We start from the raw sequence: 19,359 nt of genomic DNA, 5'->3' as shown, positions 1-19,359 counted from the left end.
ACAAATGATTCAACTATCTCTTTTCCATTGATGATTCATCGACTTATATACGAGGGAAGGGACGCGAATATGGGTCACGTTCGTTCGAAGAGGTGTGAGGAAGAGTTGTGTCTATTGGCAAACCAACCAACACAGAGAATTACATGAGGGAGGATTATCCCTTTAATTAAACCCATTTAATTAAATCCTAACACTCCCCCTAATCTTTCCTTGTCCTTGTGCTTGGTCATCTCTAGAATCATCTTTGGAATCATCTCCTCTAAAAACCCTGTGGGAAAAATATGAGGAGAGTAGTGTGTATGATATGTTGCTAAAACTCCTTAAAAACCCAGTGGGAAAAATAAGGAGAAAATGGTGCAACATATAATGGTTGGATATGCTGTTAAAACTCCTTCGAAACCCAGTGGGAAAATAAGGAGAAAATGACACAACATATAATTGGTATTGCCTCTTTGTTAACTCGATATGAGAAAAACCTTGTAAAAGGGAAAAACCCATAGAGTATAGAGAATAATATATGTCATATATATTTTTCTAAAAACCCCGGCGGGGAAAACGGAAAATATGACATATCATATTGTGTTGATATTACCTCATTAAAAACCTTGATGAGAACCTATGTAGTAAACTCATAAAGGGAAAAAGAGTGTAATATGGTGCTTTGAACATGATTGATTCAGGAAGATACCCCCCTGATTCTTGCAAATTTGGAAGCCGTCGCATACCAATTCCATGAAATACTTATGGAATGTTGAAGTTGGTAGAGACTTGGTGAACAAACCAATAATATTATTGTGTGATTTGACTTGCAAGATGTTTATTCCCCAACTCTTCTGAAGTTCATGGAGATAAAACAATCTAGAGGCAATATGCTTAGTGATATTGCTCTTGATGTATCATGTTTGCATCCATGCAACACAAGCAACATTATCTGTGTAGATAATGTTTGATGGTTCAAGAGAACCAATATCACATGACTGGTGTATGTGGTTTATCATTCCGTAAAGCTACACATGTGTACGAGGCCTTGTATTTTAGAATGATTGGTAGGTGTAGTCAGCAAGGTATGTCTCGAAGACATCAATGGAGTGACAATTCTACCATGTTGATACACATTGTGGGGATCATTCAAGTAGCCAGTATCAGTGTATCCTGATGATATTGGAGTTTAGATTTCTCTGAAATTACAAGAATATGTCAAGTAATGTGTGGTGCCTTGGAGATATCGAAAGATATTCTTGGTTCCCAACCAATTGTGTTGGTGGGTCCAATGGCACTGAGATATGGAACTTCAAGTCCCAACATCCGTAATACATCATCCTGTGGTTTGAGTGAATTTTTCTCTACGTCTAGAGATCGAACAACCGGCATGGGAGATGGATATGACTTGTCCATTTTCAGTGTCTCCAATATTTATAATATAGGCAACTTGGTGTACCAATACTTGAGTGAAGTAGCTCGACTTGTAATATCAAAGCACTATTTGGGTTTCACCAAATCCTTCATCTCAAATTCCGTCTTTTAGATGATCACGCGCTTCGTCATTGCAAGAGTAATCCTTGTGTATGACAAACACACATGGGTAATCATCATTGTAGGAGTAATCCTTGTGTACAAGGAACTCACTAGGTCGGTTGTACCAAAATATACCGATAACAATAAGTCATATTCTGACTTAAAGATTTTATACAATACATGTTGCATTTGCATTTTGATTCGGATTAAGATTCCATCGGGAACCAGGCATGTCCAAATCTAGTGATCCACATGGATATGTAGTCACTACATCTATCAACTGCATAGATAGATGATTTTGTAATGCCAATAATATTATGTATCGGAAATAGGATTCTACTCGCATCTGGAGATTATGTCTCGGATCTCTGCGTAAATCCGACCTTGTGCTACAAGCCTTGCTTTCTCACCACCTTGTTATCTCATTCCGTTTCTGAAAGAGAACATATTGAACCACATAGGGAATTCATTTGGAGGAGCGAGGCTAATTCTGCTTGGATTGCACCCTTCGATTGTTTCAGTCCAAGCAAGTGGTTTACACTCTGCCATGGCCATGGTCTTTGGATCAGAATAATTGTGAAGGATGTTTGCAATCATACAAGAGAAATATTGTCAATATTTGTAGGCTTTAATCATATGATTCTCCAGAATCGATATAGTAGGAGGAAATCTCAAGCACCCATGATGACTCTTCGTGATTTCCCAATACGCGTGAGTCCGGGTGTTCCGATGTCCCAACCAGTGTGTGCAAGCTGAATCTGGGTTGTGGAGGTTTCCCTTCCACTGGGTGTATACTACCCATAAGGTGTTAATCAACGCTAGGTTGATATGCATTTATCGATTGAGAGGATTTCTCCTCGATTAACCTTGTTGCTTCTAGGAAGCTAGATCCTGGTTAGAGGCCGTACTACTCCTCCTCTTTTCAGAAATAGGGAGTTGAGTGGTTTTATTGGTACCTCCACTCTTTCGGGCGCATTTCTAACCCGATTAAAGGATTATATATCACCTTTTAATCAGTAAATGATTCTGGCATGTTATTTGCAAAGTGTTGCAAATTTGTGAATCGTAGACGTATAGTCCAGATTCTTGAATACGTGGATATGAAGAGGAACGTGGAGTTCCAAATGATTTCCTGGCATTCTATTTGGTACTTGAAATCTCCCCCTAATGCCTGGAAATATCCATCCTTCAATATTTGTAATCAGCGTACGAGGCTATGAACGGATCCCTTATGAGGAGTTCAAGGTACTTAGTGATCGACGGAGATCTGTACCCCACATAGATCCCTAATTTGTGGGCCTATGATGTATGCTGCGGTGGTGAGATCAGTACGCGTGAAGCGATTCCGAACTTACACAGATGGGAAATGCTCGGAGGATTTCCACGTATCAATTGCAGAGGGGAAGTTCTGCGATATGCAGTTAGTTAGTCAAGGGTGTGTAAAGCCGCATGACTCCAACGTGAAGTTGGTAAAATTTCAACTCATTAACAAAGGTCGTGCAACGAGCCCGATCCTCTTGCTCAGATATTCAACCAAACCTTTTGTGTATGGACATATGTGGCAAAGTGCTGAACTCCAATCTTCGAAAGCCATGCAATAATTATTGGAGGCACATGAAGAGAATTTTGCATCATTTTCCATTCAAATTGATTATAATTCGTTTTCAGTCCACACTATGGTTGGAAGAGGCCACAAATATCACCTCGAATGCATTCGATCGAGGGACTTAAGTGATCCAGTTTTGATCTTGAGGTATATGAGAATCTCAAAATGGGCTACATATCCGATGATTGAGAAAACTTAGCTTCATGCAAGTCATGACAAATGGAATTGATTTATGTGCAACATGTGCTACGGGTTGGATGTATGTGTAGTACAATCCAAACAATAGAGAGGGTACCTTTTTAAATACTTGTTCCTCATCCATCGGATTGACTCCCGTTGAAATCTATATATCGAATTGCAGAGATTCTGCCATGGAAATCTTTATCAAATATATAGAAGACATTCAATCTTATTTATGTCAGAGTGTTGATACAATATATGTTTGTTGCAACAACAAGAATGGACATGAATACATCATTCACTACGGAGATAATGGGACTAGTTAAAGTCTCCAAACATGTCGGTTGAGGCATACTCAATGATCATGTTCTCCGTGCCCATAGGGTCCTATGACCGCTAGAGAGTCATGGTGTTGCAATGTCGAAGAGGAACATCTCGCGAACAACCATCTCTATTAGTGCGAGTCGGATGAAGGTTGAAGTGAGCTTCAAACATTTTCCCTTAAGGTTATTTGCATTCCAGCGATTGTTGATACTGAAAAACCAGATGTTGTGGGGTGTGGCATTCCTGCGTGATATGCGTATAGCATCCACACTCGTCGTAAAGCTTAGTTTTTTTTCAAACTTGTGCTCTGCCATGCCTTTCATAACCCTTATGATCTGGATGTATGATGTCTTATGATGTACAAAACAACATACATTTTCTCTTCTGTTAGCGGCGTGACTCCAGCCGGAGGTGGATCCTTCGGGGCCTGAATTACACGCACTAATCCATGGGACGCAAGACTGATCTTTATGTCCATGTCCCATATATGGTAGTAGTGGCCATCGAGGGCGAATGCCTCAGATTCCTTTCCAGCCATCATTTACTTACATGGGTGAACCAGAGATTATTAATTTACAATTGGTAATTAAAAACCATCATGGTTATGTTGCAACGAACTTTGCAAACTTAATTATAATTTCAAGACATTGGCTTGAAGTTATTAGTGTGAACCTCAAATTGTTAAGTGTGACACTTTGTAGATTAAGTAGGATGAAAATGCTATGGCTGAGCATAATCATGGTCATGGTGATTCGTAGTGACTCATAGGTCAAGCATTCCACAAGAACACCATAATGTGGTGTAGATCTTCAAATTAAAGTTAGTCACCTTAAAAGGGACAAACCTTTAATTTCCTTAAAACACATGGAGGTAGTCAACCATCTAGTGGTGCCTCACTCTTATGGACATTCTCATCGATCATAGCCTCCACAACCTTATGTTATTTATAACACATGAAGGCAATAACCACAAGATGGTGTTAAACCTCTCAGTTGTGCCTGAAAATTAATTCGTAGCTATGATGGCGTCTCATAAGTTGTGTTTGCATGGAAGGTAATCACCAAATTATGCAAGTATGTTTGCACAATTATCTTCATAGCATAACATGGCGATGTTATCGTCACCAATGTCTTGGTTCCACATTTGATGGAGTACGTGACACTAAAGTCACAACCAATGACAAATACTATGAAGTTGCGAAGCATTTGGAGAAACTTCATCAAGGTAGTCACCACATGTGTAGACATCATAGTTTTGAACGAATATTATTCTGTTGCTATGATCCCATGCCATAACTATTGTGCCTTCATTTTTGCTTGAAACACATGGAGGTAATCACTACTATGTAATGTAGACCTCACACTTATGGAGCTTTTCCAACCTTGTGTTAACTAAAACACATTAAAGGTAATCACCACATGGCGGTGTAGACCTCACAGTTGTGAACGAAATAAATTCGTTGCATCATGCAATCCATAAGTTGTGTGCAAAATTGAAGGGGTCATTATGTCATAATGACATAATTTAGACCTTAAGGTAACGGTGCATAATCTACATTTATGTAGTAGATGCCACATATCAATTACCTTCTAATTGACAAGTATAAACTTGACATAGTTATGCAAGTGTTATACACTTGGTTACCTGATGTTTTCCAAATTTGCAAGCAAATTCCATATTCTATTAGAATAATGGATTCAGCATATTTGCTTTGCAACAGTATTACTCACATAATACATATATCATTTTACGCCACTTAAAATGGTGCATAATAATTATTTTTTATGCAATTCAGCAGGAGACAATAGTTTATCTGTATTTGCTCTTAAGCTTCGCAAATAACAATAACCTAATGATCAAACTGCTGAAAGCAGCAATCTCGATAGCTTAACTGCTAAGTCCAACGAGACTTCATTGCTCTACTATAATTTCCAACAAGCTTAAGGCTACAGCAGAAATTACAGGAACATAAACAAGGTTGCATAAAATCCGAGGCCTTCCTGCAATATTTAATAAGCATCCTGGCTTATCATAGAGCAGAGCCATTTCTGTGGCTAACAGAAATCTAGGATAAAAATGCAAAATAACCGAAGGGATCAGGTTCCTTGCGGTTACCAATCGCTCGATTGGTTTTGGCCGTCGTCGCCGGTAGCCTCGCCGCCGTGTTGAGGGCAGTACTACACAGCGAGCCGGCAGCCACAGACGGCGCCTTTAGCCGCCGCTGATGGGGCCGTTACCGTGCGGAATCAAAGCCGCACCGGCGCCGAGGTCGGGGGCTGCCGTCTCCGCAGGGAGCAGCGGCAACAGGGCCGAGGGTATTCCGCGCCCGCTTGCTCGCCAGGTGCGTTGCCTCGTCGCCCGCCTCTTTGGGGGGAGGACGCGCCACCGGTCGGCCACGGTCGCGTGCTGCTTGAAGCCGCCTCTTGGAGTCAGGCCAAAGCCGTGGCCATGCTGCCATGAGGGAGAAGCAATCGGCCACGCCGGACAGAGCCGGGACGGGGCACGCGGCCGACGATCACTCTCGGCGCCGCATCCGCGCGGTTCGTGCGCTGGAGAAGCCGTGCGATCAATGGTCCGAGACTCCAAGTAGCAGTTCGCTGATGCAGCACTCGGTGCTGGTCCGCCCCCGGTACGCCGTGTCGTTCTTGTCGTGAACTGCCGATGATAATTTCGCTTAGTGCCGGATCGATGTGCCTTTGGTCCGTGCCATCAAATCCTGAGATTTCTTTGTTTGAAGCAACCGTCTTGTGCATGAAGAAATTATCTGTGTATCCCGTACAGGAAACCCAATCAGTTCTTAGACGATTGATTGATCATGAGAAGACAAGCAAAATAGACAATGTCTTGATCGATTTCTCCTGTGAACGGGTGCGTGCAAATCAATGTCCACGAATGACCTCCAGAGAAGGCCCAACGTTCTTTTCTTTTCTTCTCCGGCGAGTTCTGCCGGCTTTCTGGTCTTGCAATTTGCGCTCTCGGTAGAGTCGGGTGCTGATAACGTATTAGAAGTAATCGAGATGTAAATCGAGAGAGACAACAAATGATTCAACTATCTCTTTTCCATTGATGATTCATAGCTTATATACAAGGGGAAGGGACGCGAATATGGGTCACGTCCGTTCGAAGGCAAACCAACCAACACAGAGAATTACATGAGGGAGGATTATCCCTTTAATTAAACCCATTTAATTAAATCCTAACAACTTGTACCGACTCTGAAGCTGCACCACCAAAACCAACTCGGGGAATCCCCTGTTGCCTTTCTGAACCGTACTTGTCCTCGTGAATGCAAATGCCTAGAGAGCTCTTCACAAGTTGGAAACTTCAAATCCTGAACTCTTTGGGAGACACTTATGTTGGAGAACTAGCAGACTGAAGTTATACGCTCCTTCACATTAGCTCTCCAATGGTCTAATGCCATGAACCATCAACTTTGCATCTGCGTTTTCTGGAGATTGCATACACACGAGCCATGCCCGTTAAGTCGAGTAATTCAGTCCAATAAAGTAATGGGACATTATCAAATGTGGCTTCCTATTCCTACGCACCCTTTTACTAACCGGGGCTGCCATGCCGCAAGTGAAATCCCCGGGAGTGTGGAGAGAGTAGCTGTGGAGTGGGGATGGTCGGCGATTTTAAACTCGAGCACTGATTCTTCATTTTAGAGGAACATGGTTAACTTATGGAAGGAGTTCTTTCTAGAAGTAGTTTCAACCTAGAACTATATATGATGTTAGGATGACAAGGTGTGTTTGAGGATCTTCTGTAGTTAACTAGCCAAACAAATTTAAACATACTTATCGCCTTACCAAAAAGTAGAGTAACATGTTTATTCTTAAGGTAAAACCTCCATAAAAGTTGTCATCTAGATATTGACAGTGGACTGCCAATTTAAATCATCCCTCCTGTTGATTCGTTAAACTGGAACCTTAAGTTGCATGAGACAATCTGTGAACCAAAAACGAAACAAAGAACATATTTAATAAATGGTTAACGCACTAAATGAAAACAAAATTGGTTACAAGTGTATGAAAAAAGAAGTATCTGTTTCCACTAGATTTTGAACCGCCTCTAACAGATAGACACACACTTAGTCCTACATGCTTGGCACGATGCCATAACCCGTTAGGCACAAAAGTTGAATTAACAAATGCTAATATGAAAACATCGATCCACAAGCATGAATGTATAATCTGTATAAAATTGGGATAACACTATCATCCAATCCACACATGAAACTACGTAGCGCATCGATCTGGGCTATGACTATCACCAAATTCGTATAAAGTTTGATGCAGATTCTGTCTTTTCTACAAGGAACGTGTCCCCATGTTCTTGTTACCATCTTTGCAAATGCATGTGTATGTGTTAGAACAACCATGCAAGTATGTTAATTACTAGACATAACACGTGTGGCACAAAATGATTTTATTGTAATATCTAGATGGGGTGGAAAGTAAAGAGAAAAAATGCCTTTTCAACCAAGGTATATGTATTGATATCACGACGAATTATTCACCATTTTTTAATAAACAATATTGCTTTTAGTGGGTTTTGTACTCGAGACTTCTTAGCATATATTAGTAATCTATATTAAATTGCCTAGGCCAAACAATAAAATATCACAAAACTCTGAGTAATTATGTATACGATATGATCAATATGTTCCGACATAGTGCGCAAAATATCGAGAGTAGTGAAATAAAAAAACCATGTTGTGAGCTATGACCATGTTGTAATAATTGGGTTTCTGAGATCACTCATTCCGAGTAATTTATCAATTGAACAAGGTATGTATATGTTTCCACATACGTATTGCAGCTCAATACCTCATGTTGATATGTGTTGCTTCCTTAGAATGATTCATCCTAAGACCAATATCAACCTTAATGACGTAGATCAAATTTTGATCGAGTGCAGCTTGTGGGTTGGTAATGTAGCTCAACAAACTAACCTACACTGGTATGAAAGAGCTAAATAAGCACGCAGTTGAACCATCACAAGGGTTAGTCATATATGAAGTCAGTAGTAGTTTGATGGTTTTATAGAGAGGCATAGATAGAGAAAAATCAATATAAGAATTCTCCGGCATTAATTGGTATTAAAAACACTAGCCTTTGCACCATAGATGCACACACATGCACAAAATAGTTAGACCTCAACGCCAAAAGGACAACCCGCAAACTATGATAGGTAAAATTACTCGAAACCAGAATAGTATAAAAGGAAGATCAACTAGAGAATGAATAATAGACCACATGGTAAACTTCCATGTGTGTACCAAGAACCCATTATACGGTGCATCAATATGTAGAATGTTAATTGGTAAATGTCAAGTTTTTGTTTTCTTTCAGGAGGAAAGTATTAAGTTTCAAAATTTCAATTATTGAACCAATGTAGCCCAAACTATCAAGTTACTGAAGGTCCTAAGTAATTACACCCTCTCCCCTTTTACATGGTGAACACATATTCTAAATTTGAAGTATGACTATAAGTTTGACTGACGAGACATGGGTTATGTGCCTAAGAAGTGCACCATTGTACTTGTATTTTTAAAAAAGCAATAGTGGTATAATCTTTATAAGACGTAACTTATAAATATTTGATCAAACTAGTGGCCACAGGTAACTGACATAAAGAAGAACCCCATGTAAAATGGATGGAGTAGCACCGTACTACGTATATGGTTTGTTCTTCAATCACCAGAAAGAAAGTATCTGCTATGCCACCTGTGTTGCAGCTAGTGCACCTTGACTCTTGTTTTACATTGTAGAAATGTCTATAGAATACCAATTCAATAAAAAAAAAAATCCCAATTCAGTTTAGAACTCTAGACGCTAAAAATATCAAATATAGTGACAATGGTGATAAACTGATAATTGTGCAAATTAGTAATCCAGCTTAAATTTGGTACTATTCATTGTTAGAATTTTTCTATTTCGTTTCTTAAGTTGCAGGTCAAAATTTTGATTCTTGCTTTTGCGCCGTATTCAGAGAGAGGGTGGTGCTGAAGTGTTCCCTATCCCTGTCACATATCCTCTACGTGCCATGTTTTAAGACCGACGGTCGCCTTTGCTATCAAAGTAGACATACAAACATCACGCCACATGAGACGCAATAAGTAACCGAGGGCGTGGGATATAGAACCTGTCATGGATGCTTGGTGCCATTGCATTGGCTTCAGACCGGCGGATGGTGGCATGATCTGAACAACAGTGGTGGTGGCAAGTGGACCAGCATGACGTGCGGTAAACAAGCTAGAGCTGCATGTTTTGTGTATGACGCGATAGCTGGGCCGACTGTAACTTTTAATTTGTTCTTATTAAGGTGAACAATGCAGTGAAGGTTGTCTGCGCTGAACTCAAAGCCATTGCGTTGTAAGCTGTGGGTGATGATAATTGCGCTTTTGAGGACTGCCTGGGCTGGTTAATCATCTTCAACGGTGTGCGTCGAATTTGTGCTTGGGTAGCTAGTGGTTAATCATTGTTTCATTGTTTGTTCTGTCTTATCTTTAACTTGATTAAAATTTATTTGTCAATTGAAGGGAGTCACTACAAAGGTGAAGCAGAAGCAGAACACATGAACGACAAAATTGTACTATCATGCATCTGACGACAGAGGAAAAAATCTGAAGTAAACAGAAAGTAGGGGATGGTCCATGAATTAATCTAACCATCAACTAAAAAAAAAACAAAACGGAAAAGTAGGAAAAACTCTTTGCTTTGGATCTAGTTATACTTTGCAAGTATATTGACAATTCCAAAAAACTGCTCATACTATAATTATAGTATAATCACAGTATAATCACGAGCGGTTGTATATGGCCTTATCGTCTGGCAACATGATTAGGGAGATACAGTAGTAAATTCATTAACCACGACCTCCCCTCATTTCTCTCTGCCAATGGCATTTCTTTTCGCCTCACATGTCCTCACACGTCCCCTCAAAACGGTAAGGCCGAGCGTATGATCCGAACCACCAATGACGTCGTCCGAACCCTTCTTGTCCAAGCACACATGCCTCCACCCTTTTGGGTCGAAGCCCTCCACACTGCCACCCACCTCCTCAACATACGTCCTTCCAGCGCCATTCATCACGCCACGCCCCACTTTTCGTTATTTGGTCAATACCCCACCTATTCCCATCTTCGTACGTTCGGATGCTTGTGCTATCCGAACTTGTATGCCACGGCCCCACACAAGCTCGCCCCATGGTCCACACGATGTGTGTTCATTGGTTATCCACGTGAACAGAAACCGATGCTTGGTCCTCTCCACACGCCGAGTTATAATTTCTTGTCACGTCACATTTGACGAATCCAATTTTCCTTATCATCCTCCCTCCGCAGCCACATCGTGTAGCCCAAACCCAACAGCCACAGACGATCCACCCCAAATCCCCTTTGGGATCAGCGTCCCACCTACCTGGCATGCGCCCCTGCCCCCGCCCCCACCGCATCTTCCCCGGGATCCATCCAGATCGAATCTCCCGTCCCATCCGCGGTAGAAAACACGTCACTAGAGCCTGCGCCTGATTCGCTTGCCACCACCGTCCCCTCTCCTGCTCCCTCCACCCGGTATGTCCCCCAGCAAGATTCCCCGCCCACCACTCCGACTGCGCCACGTCCCACCATCCTCCCGCCCCACACTGCTCCGATAGAGCCATCCACAAATGCACACAAGATGCGCACCAGGTTCAAAACAGGATATCTCATGCCCAAATGCCTATTTAATCTGTCTGCCTCCACCAGCCCCATCTCTCCCATTCCCTCCTCATGCAAAAATGCTCTTAAGGATCCAAATTGGCAACACGCAATGCTTGACGAATATAATGCTTTAATGCGGAATGACACTTGGTCGTTGGTTCCTTGTCCTGCAGGCGTCAATGTGGTCACCGGGAAGTGGATTTTTTGGCACAAGACCAACCCCGACGGCTCTCTCGCACGGTACAAGGCTCGCTGGGTACTTCAAGGCTTCACTCAACAAGCCGGAGTGGACTATGACGAGACATTTAGCCCGGTCGTCAAACCGGCTACTATTCAAGTGGTACTCTCTCTTGCCGTCTCTCATGGGTGGGCCATGTAACATCCCAAAAATTTCAAAAACAAAGAAAATGAATTTGCCAATTCCCAAATTTTGGAACCAACAAAAACTTTTATTAAATTTAGTTTGACACATAGTGACCTTGCTTAATACTTGTGCTATTGCCATGATTGCTTGTTAAAGTACTTTGAAATGATCTTAAACCCTAAACCCTACTCTTTTCACCATCCAAGTTAAAACAAAATAAAAAGGAATTTAAATAAGAAAAAGGCATATGTGCCTATGGTTATTTTTGTAAAACTGTACCCTAGGCCTTTCTACTTTGTTTGGAGGTTTGGAAAACCTTCATAAACCTTACATAGCACTTATCAAACCAAATCCAAGTTGAAGCCAAAGAAAATAAAAAGAAACTAAAAATGCCATAGAGGCATATGTGAGTAAAAGGTAAATTTGTGAATTTGAGGATCTTGACCCTAAGACTTGTGGTGAATGGTTGGATCACTCCTATATATCATTTCAACACTCAACAACATCAATTGGGTCAAGCCAAGTCAAATTAAGAATCAAATGCAACATAAACATAAAGGCATATGTGGCACATGACCATTTTTCCCAAACCTTGACCTATGCACTTATACCTTACCCAAATGGTGTGAAACCCTCTCTAAACCTAATATCACCCTAATTGGACCCTAACCCATGCCCAAGTAATACAAGATAAACAAAAGAGGAAAATAAGGAAAATTGACATATCACCTCTTATGTGTTTATGGCCATTTTTACAAATCTTTGAACTAGACCTTTTGGAATGGTTTAAATGGTTTGGAAATGTTTCTAAACTAATAAGAATCACTTTGGAGTCAAGAAAAATCAAATAAAATAGAGAGAAATGAAATAGTGAGAAAATCCCATTTTTCACTCACATCCACTTTGGCCAATTTTTCAAATCTTTAACCAAGGCCACCAAGGCTTGTGCCATTGTTGGTAAAACACTTATATATCAATAACACACCCTTTTGAATCAAAGAAACCCAATTAAAATCAAAGAAGAATTCAAATTCAACATACATGTGATAATGGTCATGTGACCATTTTATAACATCTTCACCACTTTGCACCGTGGTTTTGACTTTTCTTAAACCAACCTTGGTCAACTCTTTCCACCTCATCCAAGACCATGTCAAGGTGAACCACTTTGATGTTGACCACCAGTACTGACTTTGACCAGGTTGACCAGAATAGATGAGACAAGTAGAGACATTGAAATAAAGAGAAGATCAGCCCCATTTTGAATTCTTGCAAACCACCACCAAATTGACCACCACCACCACCATTCTACCTCTCTGAATATATGAATGAACTCCACCAAAATGATTTCCAAAATTTGCCAAAAACCTTCATGCGGCCATTTCTTCAAACGCCTTGCTGGAAACATTTGGCAAATGTGATACATCTCTTTACCCACTGGTTTTTGGGCTAAACCACGTTAACTTTGTGATCATCACACCCTGGTACCTCCTCTGCATCAAACCCAGCCCATTTGGCCCTGATTAAAGTGAAGCAATGATCAGGAATGCATCCATGCCGAGTACCATGCCAACCTTCATGCCACTCATGGTTTTCCTTCTTCTCTGGTCATCAGCACCATGTCAACTAGCTTCCCTACAGTCCCTCAAGCATGCTGGTGCCTTCCCTAGTCACAGACATGCACGCCATTGGCCAGCAGTTGACATGCCAGGACGCGCCCAGGACGCCCAGTACACGCCAGAGCGCGCACGGGCGCGGCATTGGACGCGCCAGAGCACTGCCTCGTCTGGTCGCTCTCGTTCTCCTCTTCCTCTCTCCTTGTGCACGCACCCTCCACACCGCACCAGGACACCGCCAGACACCACCATTGGACGTCGCCCGCGCCGTAGACCTCGTCATCATCAAACTCTGCCGCGCCGGTACCGCAAGGACGGCAATGATGCCCGCACGCCCTCGTCCTCCTCTAGCCATGCCATCAAGCTCCCTAGCACCGCCTAGCCGTCGCCTACCTCCTGCGCCCCATCCCTTGCCCCTTCGCGCCCTGGAGCGCCATTGCCATCGACGACCTCCACGGCACCCTCGCAAAGACACGCGCAACTATAAATAGACCCTCTCCCGCACTGCATCCTCCACACCATTTCTGCTCCCCTCCTTCTCCTCGACATCCTCAACCCTCGCTCCACCCTGATTAAGCCCCACACCACTCCAATTGCTCCGTCGATCGTCGGAGTCCGCCGCAGATCAACCCGTCGAATTCGGCCACCATCGGAGTTGCCACTGGTACCAGTCGACTCCCCATCGTCGACAACGTCGTCTAGCATCAGCGCCGCCCCTCGCCGGAGCCCCAGCTCGCGGTCGACCCCCTACCTCCGCCGTGCCCGCGTCTGCTTCTCGTCGTCGACGACGACGACGGTCCGCCGTCAGATCTTCATCTAATCGCACGGTCCAGGTTAGCACATACCGCTTCGGGTGAGTTGAGTCGCTGACCAATGGGACCCCTTGTCAGTTGGCCCGTGGCGCGCTGAAGTGTTATTGGGCTGGCCCTTCTGCGTTTTAAACCTTTCGGCCCATTCCTTTTCCCGCCTAGCCCATTTAGATTAATTCAAATAATTTTGATTCAGAGAATTTCAATACTGATGCTTTGCTATAAATGGAATAGTTTCAAATCTACAAACCCAAATTGAGTGGTTCGAAATGTTCTGGAAAGCTTATGAAATTATCTAACTAACCCCACTAGTTTCAACCTCATATCTTGTGTAGAATTTGAATAGAAAAAATATCAAGTCAGATACTTTTCAGTATTCAAATAAATCTAGAAAATAAACCATGCTGAATTTTGAGGAGATTCCACCTCTCGTAATTCACATTTCACAAACTCTAATTTAATATGTAAAAATATGATATGGGTTCTGTACATGATCATGGGCTAGAAGCAAAATATTGGCTATGTAGTCAATACTAGCCCATTTCAACTATTTCAAATTTTAGGAATTTAAATCTATGAGGTGTAGCACCTCATTTAAATCACATTCCAAAGTGTTATAAAGTAATGTGATGACCCTTGTTGCATGGTCTCATAATTTCTCACTTGAGGATCTTAAACCAAAGTAGAATTTAAAATACATGAGGTGATGACATTAGTCTTCATGACCCATATGTTCTTATTTGAAAATATTAAATCATTTTTATAGTAGTATTTAAATTGTTCCAAACTACTTATTAAATCGATCATATGAGATGTATTGGTCTCATTTAAAATCTTTGTCTCAAGTAATTCAACATAAGGTAATGACCTTAATCTAATAAATCTCATGTTGTATGAATTGATGATATTAAATTATTAATAAGATAATATTAAATTGCATGAGGTGTATTCCCTCATTTAAGTCATGTTTCTCAAAGGATAAGTGTGAAGTGTTGACCTTGGTCAACATGTGATCATACCTTGTCATTTGAGGAGATTAAATCTTAACAAGGTTCAAAGAGAGGAAATTAATTCCCAAGAATAGATAAATAGAAACACTAATAAATATTTCAGTGATAGGAAATTATTTCTCAAAGAATTAAATAGAGACCCTAAATTAATATTTGTAATGAGAGGAAATTATTTTTCTTTAAAAGAAAACCAAGTCAACCAACATGTTAATAATGTGGTGATGCTAGAATAGCTTGTGTGAACCATTTGTGTGATTAGTCTAGCACTTAAGTATTGTTTGGTGATTGTATCCTCGTGTTCGTTTATAGACGCTAGTACCGGAGACTATCAAGAGGAGGAGGTTTTCTACCAAGAGGAAGAAGAAGAGAAATTTGATCACCTCACCAATCAAGGCAAGCTATTACCAATGCAAGCTAGACTAATACAAGTTATATTGTTGCAAGCTAATATTCTTGCAAGCCACCCTAATGCAAAGCTCTTCAAGAGCAAGGCACCATTACATGATACTTTATGCTTAATAATCATATCCCATGTTTTTGCCTTACTATTATTTTACTTATTGTATTTCAAAGTCTACTTTTTGATTCATGATTCACTTGGTCTGGAATAAAACAAGAGCATCAAATTTAGCCTAAGCAAATAAAACTAGATAGCACCCCTCATGATTAGTTGCTATTGCTACATAAGTAAAATTGCCTACTCTAGATGGAAACAAATGTGAAATGAAATGACTTTGAAAACCTTGGAATGATGAATCATTCCATTGAAAGATTTTGAAGGTGAATATGACTTGTGAATGACTTGGTGAAATTTTACGAAAACTGATGGTTGGGTTCGGATGCGATACCATTCCAATTTGAAAGTACCCCCACAATACCCAACATGGGTAAGGGCTTAACTAGAAATTTATGTACCTTAGTATGGGTTCCCTCTAAACAAGCGTCATAGGGGTTATGCCGAGGCTGCCTCCGTTGAAAGTGAATTGATGTGAAATGACGTGAAACGAGGTGAATTATCCGGCCCAAGCCCTGTGCAGTTCCTAGGCTGACGGTTTGTCTTCACTGGGAGGCCAAGCTCATGGGGAGAGGTCCCTATACTAGGGTATGTAAGTGAAAGGTTATGGTTGGTATTCCGCACACGGAGTGTGATAAATCAGGGCCAGTTAACCCTGACGGATTATTGCAAATATTGTGGCACAAGTGTACGACCTCTGCAGAGTGTAGAATTATTCGAATAGCCGTGTCCACGGTTACGGACGATTGGAAAGACCATACTGTTCCGTCATCAGACCATTTTCAAAAATGTGACATGTGCCTTGTGACTTGAATTTGAAAGGTGAATGGTGACTTTGAATTGAATCACAACAGAGTTGTGGGAATGACACTAATGTTCCCACTTGAGTTAGTTTAGCAAATGAAGAGTCTCTACTAAAGGTTTATGAAATAAACATGGCTTTATGCAAATAAACCTAGAGCTTAGTGAAAGATCGATATGTCGCCTAGAGGGGGGGGGGGTGAATAGGCAATTACAAACTCTTTCAGATTTGTCTTGTAAGAATGCGGAATTAAACTATCGTTTAGTTTACAAGCACAAACCCTAGATATGCTAAGCTCAACTAGGTATAACAATAACAACTAGAGCTAAGCAAGATAGGCACAAGATATATGTAGCACAAGTGATAGCAAGATATATATATACTTCAAGCACGATGGCTATCACAAGGAAAGAGAGCTCGGGTATAGAAATAACCGAGGCACGCGGAGACGAGGATGTATTCCCGTGTTCCCTTGCTTTGCAACAAGGTACGTCACGTTTGGAGGAGTGGAGGTCCCACGAAGGATTCCCCGCGCCACGAAGGCTCACCCTATTCTCCGAACCACACCCACGAAGGATAATGGCCCTTTCCTTATGGTTAGCTTTTCCTCCGCTCCGGAGATGGCAAGCTCCACAACCACTTCACAAGCTCCACGAAGGAGAAGCCCGGGCCCCTTCACAATCTTCACGAAGAGATCACCGGACACCAACCAAGCCAACTAGGAGGTCACCCTCCAAGAGTAACAAGCTCACGGTCTCTCACTCGAACAAATCGTGGTGGAGAGCTCAACACTATGCAATGATGCAAAGCAAGAACACCGGAGGTGTTCAAGTCCTTCACACTCAAATCCCACCAAAGCAATGAATGCTAGGATGAGATTGGAGAGGAAGAACAAGGGGAAAAGTCAACCAAAGACTCCAAGATCTAGATCCCAAGAGATTCCCTCACTTAGAGAAGAAACGGTTTGGTGGAAGTGTAGATCTAGATCTCCTCTCTCAAATCCTCAAATATGAGCAAAAATGGTTGGAGGAATCAAGGGGGAGAGCAAGTTCTTCAAATAGCAACAATGGAGGTGAGAGAATAGGAAGAACTAGTTGCTCAAGGTGGAAGAAGAGCTATTTATAGCATGGGAGCAAATAAAACTGTTGGGGGGAAAAAGACAAGAAAAACGGGCAGAAAACGGCTCTAAAAAGTGGCCCAGCCGGCTGCCAGGCCGGCCGGCCGGATTCTGCGCTGAGGCGGCCGGTGGCCCGTCCGGCCGGACCGGCCCAGCAGCCGGGCGAGCGCGCAGCGCGCACGCGGGCGGCGGATAAGGGGACCGGCGCCCGGTCCGGTTCGAAACCCGGCTGGGCCGGGTGGGTGGCCGGCCGGCCCGGTGGGAGACCGGCTCCTGGGCCGGAGGAGGCTGCCAGGCCCACTGGCCCCGCCTCCGGATGGCACCAGCCACCAGGCCGGTTGTGGCCGGATGGGCCGGCGCGCGGCCCGGCTGGCCGGGCGGCCGGCCGGCTGCCACGCCTCTTTTTTTCTTCTTTTCTTTTCTTTTTATCCTTTTCTCTTTTTCCCTAATAACAATTGCTCCCGAACTCCGAATCGCATGAAACCAATTTTGTTTGAAAGATAACAACAAATGCTATCTTATAGAAAGTGAAAACCCAAAAATCAGTAGGAGGGATTTTAACATGAATATAAAAGGTAGAACCTTATATTATGAATAACCGGTAAAATCACCCAACCTCGAAAACGCAATAGAAGATGCATGCGGATTCCGTTTTCGATGAACTTGGGCTTGTTGTAAAGCTAGCAACAAGCTCAACAACCTCACACAGAGAAACACCAAGAAGCAATACGGATATGCAAAGTATGCAAAGGATTGAGCTCCCTAAGACGATGTGATCAAGTTACCCAACCGAAGGCCCCTCTTAATAGTGCGGCTATCTATCCTATAATCCGGTCTCCCATCAACCACCTTGAGATCGGTAAAAGGAAAACCTATCAAGGTCATACCTGTGCCTTGCGCATCCCGCTTGATCTTGATGATAACTCTTCAAGCTCTACACAAGCCGAAATGCCTCACATGACCAATGTTGCTTTGTGAAGACTCACAAATGCTCCCCCATACACCATGATGGGAAAGCTCCATTGATGCACATCTTCACATGTCCAATGTCACCAAATGGACGGCAAGCTTCAAGCATGTGATCCACTTGAGATGCTCATCTTGAACTTGCACGACTCAACCTTGTATCTTCTAACCGATGATCTTGATGCCAATACACAAGGTATATCTTTATCTTCATGGCATCCATACTTGAATCCAACATATGGAGTACAAGTAGTACCTATGGAATATTCCTTCATATAAACTCAATGAAAACATTAGTCCATAGGGGTTGTCATTAATTACCAAAACCACACATAGGGGCAATATACCCTTACAATCTCCCCCATTTTGGTAATTGATGACAACCACAATAAGAGGGTTTATATAATGAATATTAGAGACAAGTACGCAACTTATCCGAGAATAAGTTGTATACAAGAGGTTGTATTTGATATGGTCAAGTAACACAAAGCTACTATCCCATACCAAAACCAACTCTACTCACACAACTACAACTAATGCAAGGGATGTGAGTAGAACCAATATATATAGAGAAACTCCCCCACAATGTATGCACGTGTGATGAACATGAATTCATTGCATACATTGTCAAGATTAACCTTTGGGACAATTTCCACTATATATATACAACCATGCAATACATATAAATATGGAATGCATGAGAGGCAAAACACTTAAGCACAAACCAAACTTAAGTATAAAACCATTTCCTTAAACCCTCTAAACTTCTCCCCCATTGGCATCGATTGTCAAAATGGGTGAAAAATTTAGAAAGCCAATATAATGTGAGTT

The sequence above is a fragment of the Lolium rigidum genome, chromosome 3 (genome assembly GCF_022539505.1).
Source record: "Lolium rigidum isolate FL_2022 chromosome 3, APGP_CSIRO_Lrig_0.1, whole genome shotgun sequence".
Classification (NCBI taxonomy): Eukaryota; Viridiplantae; Streptophyta; class Magnoliopsida; order Poales; family Poaceae; genus Lolium; species Lolium rigidum.
The sequence above is the reverse complement of the archived record's forward strand: the minus strand, read 5'-3'. Positions refer to the sequence as shown.